This window comes from Quercus suber, unplaced genomic scaffold (assembly GCF_002906115.3).
Source record: "Quercus suber isolate HL8 unplaced genomic scaffold, Cork oak 2.0 scaffold_141, whole genome shotgun sequence".
Lineage (NCBI taxonomy): Eukaryota > Viridiplantae > Streptophyta > Magnoliopsida > Fagales > Fagaceae > Quercus > Quercus suber.
Window position 1 is genome coordinate 348,278 of NW_027069602.1, and position 12,736 is coordinate 361,013.

Here is a 12,736-nt window from a genome sequence, read left to right on the forward strand (position 1 = left end):
CTGATGAATAAATGGAAAGGGTTCGAATGGATCGAGGAATGTGCTTTGGCCTTCTAGCAACTTAAGGATTATCTCTTTTAGCCTCCTATCATGTCCAGTTTAGAAGTTGACGAAGTCCTGTTTGCCTATATTACCGTGGCCTCTCACGCGATAAGCTTGGTCATGATACAAGTTGACAATGGCATCCAAAGGCCAGTCTATTATGTAAGCAGGTCATTACATGAGGTCGAGGTCCGTTATCTACCGCTGGAGAAAGCCATTCTAGCAGTGGTACATGCCTCACGTAAGCTCCACCATTACTTTCAAGTACACACGGTTATTATCTTAACTCAACTTTCGCTCAGAGCTCTGCTCTGGAACGCTGATTATACGGGGAAGATTGCCAAATGGGCCACCATACTGAGGGCCTTTGACATCAAGTACATGCCTCGCACTTCTGTCAAGGGCCAAGTCCTAACGGATTTGGTGGCTGAGTTCATGGAATCCCCCTTAAAAGAAGAAATGAAAGCACAACACATGGATGGAAAATCAGTTGGCATGATCTCCGAACAAGGCCCCCTATCCCGGGTAGTGCACATTGACGAAGCAACAAATCAGAAGGGTTCCGGAATGGGGCTAGTGCTAATATCCCCCAAGGGGATCACCATCGAAAAGTCTTTTAGGTTGGGATTCTCTGCTAATGGGAATGGTCATGGTTCGAAAAATGGGCAGAAAGGCAATAAAGATACTGTCGGAATCCAGATTGGTCGTCGGTCAAGTGAAAGGGGAGTTCAAAGAAAGGGATGAGAGAATGCAGGAGTATTTGAGCCAGGTTAGACACCTACAATCAAACTTTGAATCCTTCAACCTATTACATATTCTAGGAGTGGAAACGCCTATGCCGATTCCCTCGCCACGCTTGCAACTTCCTCGGCGCAGAACTTACCTAGGGTCTTCCTCGTAGAAGACATGTGCAAGCCCGCAGTGATTTACAAAGAAGTGGTTCATGTCCACCAGGCTAGGGTGGGGCCTAGATGGATGGACCCCCTAGTACTATTCCTGAAGGAGGACGACCTGCCTAAGGAGAAATCAAAAGCATACAAAATACGTAGAAAGGCCCCTTGGTTCTGGCTGTCCGAGGACCAAAAATTGTATAAGCGCTCCTTTTCCGAACCATACTTGCTATGCGTACACCTAGAGGTAACAGAACTACTTCTTGAGGAATTACATGAAGGGATTTGTGGGAGCCACACTGGAGGAAGATCCTTGGCGCACAGAGCCATCACTCAAGGCTATTGGTGGCCAAATATGCAAAGTGAAGCGCAAGAATATGTAAAAAAGTGCGATCAACGCCAACGATTCACACCAAACATACACCAACCGGGCGGAGTCCTTAATCCTCTGTCCAGCTTTTGGCCATTCGCTCAATGAGGCTTAGATATTGTGGGCCTTTTCCCAAAGGCAGCAGGAAACAAGAGGTACTTACTGGTCGGCATGAACTAATTCACCAAGTGGGTAGAAGCCGAACCTTTAGGAAACATCAAAGATGTGGATGCCAAAAAGTTTGTTTGGAAAAATATTGTCACCCAGTTCGGGGTCCCTCATGCCCTCATCTCGGACAACGGCCTTCAGTTTGATAGTAAATCTTTCAGAAGGCATTACTATGAGTTGGGAATTACGAATAAATATTCTACCCCAGCTTATCCCCAAGGGAATGGACCGGTCGAAGCTATTAACAAGGTTATAGTGAGCGGACTCAAGAAAAGGCTGGATGACGCGAAAGGGAAATGGGTAAAAGAGCTACCACATGTCCTCTAGACATATCGAACCATGCCTCGCAGATCCACAGGGAAAACCCCCTTCTCAATGACCTATGGAACTGAAGCTGTTATCCCTTTGGAAACCGGTTTCCTAACATTAAGGACCAGCTCCTTCAATCCAACTACTAACAACGAACTTTTGGAAAGGAGTTTGGACTTGATCGAAGAAAGAAGGGAAAATGCAAAAGTTCAATTGGCACACTACCAACACAAACTCAAGCAGGGTTATGATGCCAACGTGAAGCTGAGACCATTAGCACTTGGTGATCTGGTATTGAGAAAGGTTCTAAGCACTGCAAAGAACCTAGCATGGGGAAAGCTAGTACCCAATTAGGAAGGACTGTATCATATCACCTTGGTGGCTAGTATATGAGTGTATTTTCTGGAAGATTTGGATGGGTATGTAATACAACGCCCGTTGAATATAAACAACCTAAAAATGTATTATTATTAATCAGAGCTTCTTCTATCAATTTTTCCATTTATCAAAGGTGATGGTGTCACCAAAAAAGCCAACTGCTAAACTTGTCCATATAGCTCATCCACAGGAAAGCAACCCCATTTGTTGTAAGCTTGTCCATCCGTCTGTACGGATGGACGAGCTCGTCCTAGAATTGGCTTGTCCATCAAACTCGCAAGATGGACGAGGGTCCTGAAAATCTCCTCTGCACTCCACTTGTCTATTAGAATATAACTGTTTCTCCTTTGAAAACGGGTATAATCGATGGAATCCAAATGATGTAACCTCCAAAGCAGTTATGGGAGTTACCTCAGAATCTTCCGAACTACATAACGCTTGGAGAAATAACTGCCTCAGAAGACACTATATAAAGGCTCTTCTTCTGAAACGCAAGAGGTAACTCAGAAATTTGACACCCAAAAATTCTTTCCCTTCTTGAGAATTGAGAATTTACTGACTTTAGCATCGGAGAATTTTTTGCCGGCCTTCACCGGTCTCCTCTGACATGTTGTTTCTTTTCTTCAGGATTTGGCTTGTAGATCATTACGTCCGGAAATTTTAGCCTACTGATTCTTTGGATTCATCAGTTGGTGCCATCTGTGGGAAAGAAGAAGATAGAATTTTTTATGTTTAAGTTTCATCGTTGAATTCTATAATCTCTTTCTCCGACAAAGGGCTGAAATGGTCCGGATAAGATCGAGGGCTACCAGTCCAGGCCCTCAGCAAAGTAGAGATGCCTTCAGCAACCCTTATCATGATCGTCAATCGGTGCCTGCAATGCAACCTTCATCAGTCCAACACATGCAGTCTATGGCTGCAGCCATGGCGGAATTAACCCGCCAGAACCAGGAATTGAGAAGGGAAATTAACCTTAGAGGGCAACGTCAGGAGGTCTATGGAGAAGAGCATGGTCAGAACCAAGCAGATGGAAGAAATGTGGAGTCAGAAAGCCAATCGAGGGGTAATGCACCAAGAAGAGTGCCACACTTAGAAAGGGAGATGGATCAAATGAGGAAAGTTATGGCTGAGATGAGGGAAAATATGAGAAGGACAAATCCTGTAGAGGATCTGGTTCACCGAACAGACTCCCCCTTCACAGCCCCTATCAATGGTCATCCTTTACCTCCGAAATTCAAGATGCCTTCCTTAGATTCATATGATGGGACGCGTGACCCATTTGACCATATCGCTACCTTCAAAACTACCATGCACCTTCAAGGGGTTCCAGATGAGATAATGTGTAGAGTTTTCCCTATCCCTTAAGGGACCCGCGCGAGTCTGGTTCAACAAACTACCCCCAAATTCAGTAAGTTCTTTTGAGGAGTTAAGCAAATTGTTTGTTACTAATTTCATTGGAGGACAAAGGCACAAGCGTTCTGATGTGCATGAAATATATAAAATAAAATACTCACATATCTACATATTTAACTTTACTTTTATGTTATTTTGTGACTGATTATATAATATCTTTGTGTTGTAGATAACAAGGGCTTTACATGCAAAGTGGGGCTAGGCCAATTGAATCAAGCCAACTTACATCCAGCCAGGCATGAATATTAAATTTAAGTCCAATTGGAGTAAAGAATCAAAGGAAATTTGCACCAAATCCAAGTCCAATTCGGATTAGGATTCCAGCCTACACATCAGTTAGTATTTTTGGCATAACTTTCGGCTCAGATGTCTAATCGAGATGATTCAAGTTGGGCTGGAAAGTTAACTTAAAGGGCTACAACTTTGTAGTTTACCAGAAGCCCGAATTCTGACGTTAAGTGGGCCTAAATAGTTGGTTAAGTAAAACCTAAAAATCTGGGATTTTCTCCAAACGGGAATTCAACTTGTAATAGGATTCATTGACCTATTTAAAGGCTTTTTAGGGCAAAATTAATGGAGGCTAGTGCTAGGGCTAGGACTGGAGCGCAGGCAGCAGCACTTAGTTTCTTTTATGATTCTTCTCAAGCACTGTGACTATTTCTTTCTCTATTTTATTTGTCTAGTTTAATGTTTAATATTTTATTCTTTTGTTTTATTTCAATTACCATGAGTAGCTAAATTTATAATTAGGGTTGAGGATGAAACCTTGTTAAGGATTATCAATAATATTTATGTGATTTGATTTTTCTCACAATTGTTGTTCTTTAATGATTTAAATTGTTCTTGCTTCATATCAATTGACTAAAACGGGATTCTAGATATGAGTTCAATCATGTTTTTCTCATGATTTAGGATTTGTCTTAATTAATTGAATGCTTGGTTTATTAATTCTTGGTTATAAAATTGGATATCGTTTGTGATTTGTCTGTCAATGGATACAAGTTATGATTTGATTTTTAGAATTGGATATATCTTGTGATTTGTTTGGCTACGGATACAATTGATGATTTGGTTTTATACTTAAGAAGCGAAGAAGAACATGCCTTTGATTTTTAAAATAAGGATTTTAATGAGAATATTTTCCATGATAGCAAGATTGATTTCTAGATTATCATGTAGTGAGGTGCGAAAAATTAATGATCATAAATATATGCTGATATGACTTGCAAGGCGGATTCCAAAACCTTAATTCCTTTCCCTTGATTGTTTACATCTTTTTATTGTTTTATATCTCTTGCTTAGTTTAACTATTTGCTTAATTTTATTATTTGCTTAGTTTATTTAATTTCAAAAAAACCAATTTTTATTAAACTAGATTAGGATTAATTTGGTTAAGATTTAATTAATTTTTCTACATTCATTCAAGTCCCTGTGGGTTCGACCTCGTTCTTGTCAAACTATACTTCGGTACGGTTCGTACACTTGCGAGTATTTTAAAATTTCACAACACGTTCCTCATCTAGTTTATTGACTATAGAGCAAGGGGAGAATGAAAGCCTGCGATCCTTTATCACATGCTTCAACAGGGAGGCTTTGACCGTGGACGAGGTGGATGACAAGTTATTGCTGGCAGCTTTCCATAATGGGGTCAACTTTGACTTGATTATACATAAACTTTATGAGAAGGAACCTCAGTTTATGGCCAAACTCGTCCATTCTACCCAAAATTTCATGAATACAGAGGATGCGATTATAGCTAAGAAGAGGAAGAGAGCTGAGAGAATGGAAACAAACCCTGCTCGTCATTCTGAACAGGGTCCTCATCCGAAGAAGGGACGAACAGAGGATAAGAAAGATCGAGAGAAGAAGGCAGGTCCATCAGCGAGGAACCAATAGTACACCCCTTTGAACGTGCCGCTTAAGCAAGTCCTTATGCAAATCAAAGACGAGCCTTCCTTAAAGTGGCTGGAGAAGATGAAGGGAGATCCCAACAAGCGCAATAGGAATAAGTATTGTCGCTTCCATAAAGATCATGGGTACAACACGGACGAATGCTTCGATTTGAAGCAGTAGATTGAGAATCTCATCAGACAATGGAAGCTGAGAAATTTCCTTGGACGAGACCACAAGGACGAGAGATTGAAAGGGAAGGTAGAAGAATCATCACGACCATCGCTCGGAGAAATAAGAATCATTCTAGGGGGAAGTTCTGCAGGACAGTCGTTCAAGTCAAAAAAAGTATACTTGAAAGCAGTGCAGAACGTTCAACTCTCTGGACGATCATCGAGTGCAAGGACTACGGACGAGCAAGCGATCACCTTCACGGACGAGGATGCAGAGAGAATCCATCACCCTCATAACGATACTATTGTCATCACCCTCCTTATTGCTGACTACAAGACTAGAAGGGTGTTGATAGATAATGGAAGTTCTGCTGATATTTTGTATTATCCAACTTTTCAGTAGATGAGGTTAGGACGAGACCTGCTCCGACCAGCGAGCTCCCCCCTAGTAGGTTTTGGTGGAATGAAGGTACAACCTGTGAGCAGTATTTCATTACCAGTGACAATGGGGGCATACCCGCAGCAAGTTACCAAGGAGGTGAACTTCCTTGTGCTAGATTGTTCATCCTCCTACAATACGATAATTGGAAGGCCGACTTTAAACAGTTGGAAGGCTGTAACATTCACTTATCACCTGTCGGTTAAGTTTCCAACAGAGTAAGGAATAGGACAAGTGCATGGAGATCAACTAGCAGCAAGAGAATGTTACTTGGCGATGTTGGCTATGGACGAACAAATCCAAGCCATGAACATTGAAGAAAAGAGAGTCGTGGCAGAACCAGCTGAAGTGTTAGAAGATGTTTCTTTAGACGAGACAAATCCTGAGAGATGTACCAGGATCGGGGCAGATCTTGAAGGAAAAATTAAGGAGGACCTTGTTCGGTTTCTAAGAAAAAACACTGATGTATTCGCCTGGACTCATGAGGACATGCCAAGTATAGACCCCAATGTCATTACACATCGTCTAAATGTATGTCCTACCTCAAAGCCAGTTTGACAAAAGAGAAGGGTGTTTGCCCCGGAGAGAGATGAGGCTATCAGAGACGAGGTTCAGAAGTTGATGGCGGCAAAATTTATACGAGAAGTATATTATCCAGATTGGTTGGCCAATGTGGTGATGGTCAAAAAGGCAAACGGCAAATAGAAGATGTGTGTAGATTTTACTGATCTCAACAAGGCCTGCCTCAAGTACAGTTATCCATTGCCGCGCATTGACCAATTGGTGGATTCTACTGCAGGCCAAAAATTACTCAGCTTCATGGATGCTTTTTCAGGATACAACCAAATAAGGATGAACGAGGTCGATCAGGAGAAGACATCCTTTGTCACTAGCCAGGGATTATTCTGTTATGAAGTAATGCCCTTCGGTTTGAAAAATGCTGGACCAACATATCAAAGGCTGGTTAACCATATGTTTCATCCACAGATTGAGCGAAATGTAGAAGTTTACGTGGATGACATGCTGGTGAAAACTCAAGACGAGGGAAGGCATCTAGACGACCTGCAGGAGACGTTTAACACACTAAGACAGTATCATATGAAGTTGAACCCTAGCAAATGTGCTTTTGGAGTATCTTCAGGGAAATTCCTTGGTTTTATGGTTTCACATAGAGGGATTGAGGCAAACCCAGAAAAGATTAAAGCAATTCTAGACATGAAGCCTCCACAGAGTATCAAAGAAGTCCAGTCTCTTACTGGACGAATTGCTGCCCTTAACAGGTTTGTTTCTAAAGCTACTGACAAGTGTTTACCATTTTTCAAGGTTCTAAAGAAAGCATTTGAGTGGACGGATGAGTGCCAGAGAGCCTTCCAAGACTTGAAAACGTACCTTGTTACGGCCCCATTGCTGAGTCCGTCCGTGACAGGAGAGGAGCTGTTTTTATACCTGGTGGTAACCCCACATGCCGTTAGCTCAGCATTGATAAGAGATGAGGGAAAAATACAAAAGCCAGTGTACTATACAAGTAGGGCACTTAAGGGAGCGGAAGGACGATATCTCCTAATGGAGAAGTTGGCTTTCGCGCTGATAATAGCCTCTAGAAAACTGAGGCATTACTTCTAGGCTCATGTCATCAACGTCATGACGGATCACCCACTCAAGAAAGCAATGAACAAATTGGAGGCTGTAGGATGATTGATTCAATGGGTTGTCGAGCTTAGTGAATTCGACATAAAGTACCAACCTAGGCATGCCATAAAAGCTCAAGCTCTAGCAAATTTCATTGCAGAGTTCACCCCAAGTTATGATGATGTAAGTAAGATGGAAGGCAACCAGAAATGGATCGTCCATGTCGATGGATCGTCTACACAGCATGCCGGAGGAATAGGTGTGGTCTTGCAATCTCAGGAAGGGGATAAATTGCAACACAAGGTTCGCTTGCAGTACGAGCAACCAATAATGAAGTTGAGTATAAAGCTCTTCTCAAAGGGCTGGAATTGGCCAAGTCCGTGGAAGCAAAGTTAATACTCATCTTGGAAGATTCTCAGCTAGTCATGGGCCAAGTGAATGGGATGTACAAGGCTAAAGAAGAACGAATGAGAAAGTATCTTAACAGGGTAATGCGACTTATGAAAAAATTTGAGGAAATTAACTTTGTTCAAATCCCGAGGAAGGAAAATGTGGAAGCAGATACCTTACCAAAAGAAGCTTCGGCGAATGAAGCCGTCAACGGATTTGATGAGATTCAGTATATGCCGAGTATAGATATCCCAGAAGTACAACAGGTGCAAAGTAGGGAAAATTGGATGGCTCCAATTGCAGCATACTTAAAAGATGGACGACTTCCAGAAGAAAAAGATGAAGCAAGAAAGCTGAAGGCAAGGTCAGCCAGGTACGTTCTTATGGACGAGGCTTTGTACAAAAGAGACTTTTCCCAGCCTTATCTTCGGTGTCTGGCTCCGGACAAAGTAAACTATGTACTCAGAGAAATTCATGAGGGAACGTGTGGCAATCATTCAGGAGCCAGATCACTCGTCCACAAAGTCATCCGTGCAGGATATTACTAGCCAAATATGCAAGCTGATGCTAAGGCCTATGTCAAGGTCTGCGATCAATGCCAACGGTGCAGTAACGTCCCCAGACAACCATCAGAGTACCTAACCCCAATGACGGCCCTATGGCCCTTCGCACAATGGGAACTAGACATCCTGGGTCCTTTCCCAATAGGCGTAAGGCAAATGAAATTTCATATGGTTGGTATCGATTATTTCACCAAGTGGGTAGAAGCAGAACCTTTAGCTAATATTACACAACAAAATGTCAAGAACTTTGTATGGAAGAACATTGTGTGTAGGTTTGGCGTGCCCTGGGTACTGATATCCGATAACGGACGACAATTTGACAACGCACTCTTCAAAAAATTTTGCATGCATTTCGGGATTCAGAATCACTATGCCTCACCCGCCCATCCACAAGCAAATGGTCAGGCTGAAGTTGCAAACCGATCCTTGTTAAAAATAATCAAGACTCGCCTTGAGGGAGCAAAGGGAGTATGGCCAAATGAAGTACCAGGTGTTCTGTGGGCATATAGGACGACAGCAAGAACTCTTACAGGAGAAACTCCTTTCAAGCTAGCCTATGGAATAGAAGCAGTCATACTTGCAGAAGTGCATATGGCCAACCATAGAGTGGCAGCTTATCAAGACAAAGATAACGAGGAGCAACTCCATTTGAACCTTGATCTAATAGACGAGGTAAGGATGGACGCTGAACAAAGGATGGCAAGGTACAAAAACCTTATGGTTAGGTAGTATGATGCAATGGTAAAGCCAAGGCGATTTGACATAGGCGACCTCGTCCTGAAAAGGGTTTCCTTAGCAACAAAGAACCCAGCTCATGGGAAGTTGGGACCTAATTGGGAAGACCCTTACAGAGTTATCAACTGCAAAAGACAAGGATCCTATTACTTGGAAGCCCTGGACGGGAGGAAGTTGGAGCATCCTTGGAATGTTGAGCATCTGAGGAGATACTATCAATGAGAGGCCAACCCGGGCGAGTAATTTTGGACGAGCCTGAGCTGAGAACTACATAAAGACTTATTTATTTAATATTTGCTTTGTTATTATATTTAAGTCATAGATAGAGTTGTGGTTTGGTTTGTACTTATATTTCTAGAAGGCATAAAAACTCTTAAGTATATGCCTCGTCTTTAAACAATACTTTTATGTTATGTATATAATGTTGTGTGGAGTATTGATTTTCATGTAGCTCAAAGCTGAAAAGCTCAAGACGAGAAAATTCTTTGGACGTAGAGATGTATCGCCAATCTTTTCTTAAAAGGCAAATTCGCCCAAATAAAAGGACGAAGTGAAATTTATGCCATCTAAACAAACTCGTCCAAATAAAAGGACGAGGTAAAATTTATGTCATCCAGGCAAACTCATCCAAATAAAAGGACGAGGTAAAATTTATGCCATCTAGGCAAACTCATCCAAATGAAAGGACAAGATAAAATTTATGCCATCCAGGCGAACTCGTCCAAATAAAAGGATGAGGCAAAACTTACACCAGCGGGAGATTAACATTTACTCGTCCATACAATGGATGAAGTAAAATATTATGCATGTCCCAAGTATGAACGAGGAAATGCATAAACGAGTATCTTTGGGACCAAAAACATTTCAGTCCATGGACGAGCAAAAATGCAGAGTCTCAGGATAAAGATTAGCTAAATCAAAAGATGAATAATGCTGAATTACTACTTCATATGGATAAATCACACTTAGTGAAATTCTAATAAAAATGGTAAAAATATATGTGATATGGACGAGCTAAGCATAAGGTCTAGCATGTGAAAATAAAGACTCGTCCACGCATATATTAAAGAAAGGTAACATCATTCATTCAACTGTTTCAAGGGCGGACAACCAATGTCCAAACACCCTTGTAAAAGTAAAACTGGGAGTTTTGCGTAAGCTCGTCCTTAAACTATGGACGAGCCAAGTGTACTTGCATTACATAGAAAGGTCCTAAAGCAATGGACCAAAATAAAATTTAAAAAAAAAAAAGAAAAAAAAAAAAGAGAAAAGTACAAAACATTGAAACATTTCTTAAGTCTAGGGAGCATTGTCATTGGAGGCGTCTTGAGGAGGAAGGGTTGTAGCATCGTCTTCAATATTGGCATCTTCAGAACCTGTTTGAAGGAGAGAGCTGATAGCAGCATTCAAGTTAAGTTTAATGGAGTTGAAGTCCACTTCAGGGAAGTTTTCCATAGCATCCATCCTAAAGTCTTCGAAGCCAGCTGCATAATTGGTGTCTAGAAGATCAGTGTATTGCTTGGACGCCTTAAACTCAGTCATTGCATCTTCTTTAGCCTTGGTAAGAAGAATACTCAGCTCGTCATTCTTTTTCTGTATATGATCAAGACGAGTATCTTTCTCCACCACATCAGCTCTCAACTCCTCAACCAGGTTCTGTGCCTCCTTCATCTCTTCTTTAGCTTTAGTAGCTACTTCATCCCATTTTTTCGACTCGTTCTTCACTTCCTTGATTCTCCTCTCCAGCATGATTCTCGTCCTATCCAACCCAGTAGCTTGCCTAGACGCCGCTATGAATTTGGACATGGCCTACAAAAACGATTACAATAATTAACAAATAGAAAGACAAAGAATCATGAAATAACAAGGACGAGGTAGAGATATGTTTACATACCTTAAAAAGATCATGAACACCAGAGTGTTCAAAATCCTTTAAAGACATATCATAGCAAGTGTTTATATTCTCGTCTGTGATAGCGTTTTGGAAGCGCTCCTATGCAAGATCTTCATTCCCAATAATGTTTGAAGATGCCCTTTGGGAAGGTTGGGGCGAGGTAGATACGATCGTCTTGGGCGGAGGAGTCTTGGACGGAGTCACATCAACTGGGGTGGACGAGTCCACATCAAATACTTGAGTGGGCTGCTGGGACGAAGGGGGCTTGGGCTTAACAACCTGAGACGAGTCATGCTTTCCCTTTTTGCCTCGACAGTTGAGGAGGCTTCCCAAATCCAAATTCTTGGATATAGTTTTCCTCTTCTCCCCAGCTGATGGACGAGTTTGAGCCTGAGTTTCAGGACGACCCTCTTCAACCAAAGTATCATTTCCTCTGTTTTCCTTTAATGTTGCCATTCCTGAAGCAAATAAAAATAATAATAAGTGATAGATTATAGGAAGTTGAATAAAAGTTAGAAAAATATCATGAAAAATGTTTACTTTTTCGCACTGTAACTTCGTGGGCAATTGCCTCGTCCGAGGGATTAGGACCAAACCCCCACTTAAAAAGATTGTATAGATTAACTAAAGAATGAAAATTTCTGTTGGCGTGAAGGCGAGCCCCATGGACGCAATCACGATGAAACTTTCTCACGGACAGACGTTTAACACTTGTGAAACAAATCACAAATTAGACGTTTGATAAAGTTATATATACAAAAAAGAGGGAAAGAAAAGTAAAAGGGGAAGGACGTACTTTCAGGACGCAGGTTCCCTAAGTCTCCAGAGTAAGGAGCAAAGGGGTCCCTTCCAAACTCTACAGGATTGCCAGACAAAAAACCAGAGACGAAAATAAATTTCGTCTTCCAATTCCTGTCAGACGAGGCCAGGGACTTGATTAATCTACAATCCCTGCCCCTTGCTGTAAATTGATGAAAGCCAAGAGATTGGTTTATCTCAGAAGGTTTATAGCAAAAATGAAACTCGTCCACAGTAAGAGGACGGTCCTTTCCAAACACTTCATTCCATAAAATTTGCATTGAGATAATCAATCTCTATGCATTTGGATTAAACTGACAAACACCCAAACCTAACCTAACTAGCAACTCTCTAGCAAATGAATTTAAAGGAAATCTAAGGCCCCCCAAGAAGTAGGCTTCATAGATGCCTATTCCAAAACGGGGGTTGCAGCACCATTCTCCACGGACGGCTAACCTTGGGTTAAATTCATCCGGAATCTGATACCACCCCTTAAGGTCTGAGAGCCTTTGTTCAGATGTTTTAGAGTGGACGCCTACTGCACAACTATAGATGACTTCCTCTTCGTCTGTAGGGTTGGACGAAGGAACATTAGACGAGGTACCAGCTTGGGAACCTGAAGCTTTCCTAAGTTGCTCCTGAAGAGCTTCTACAG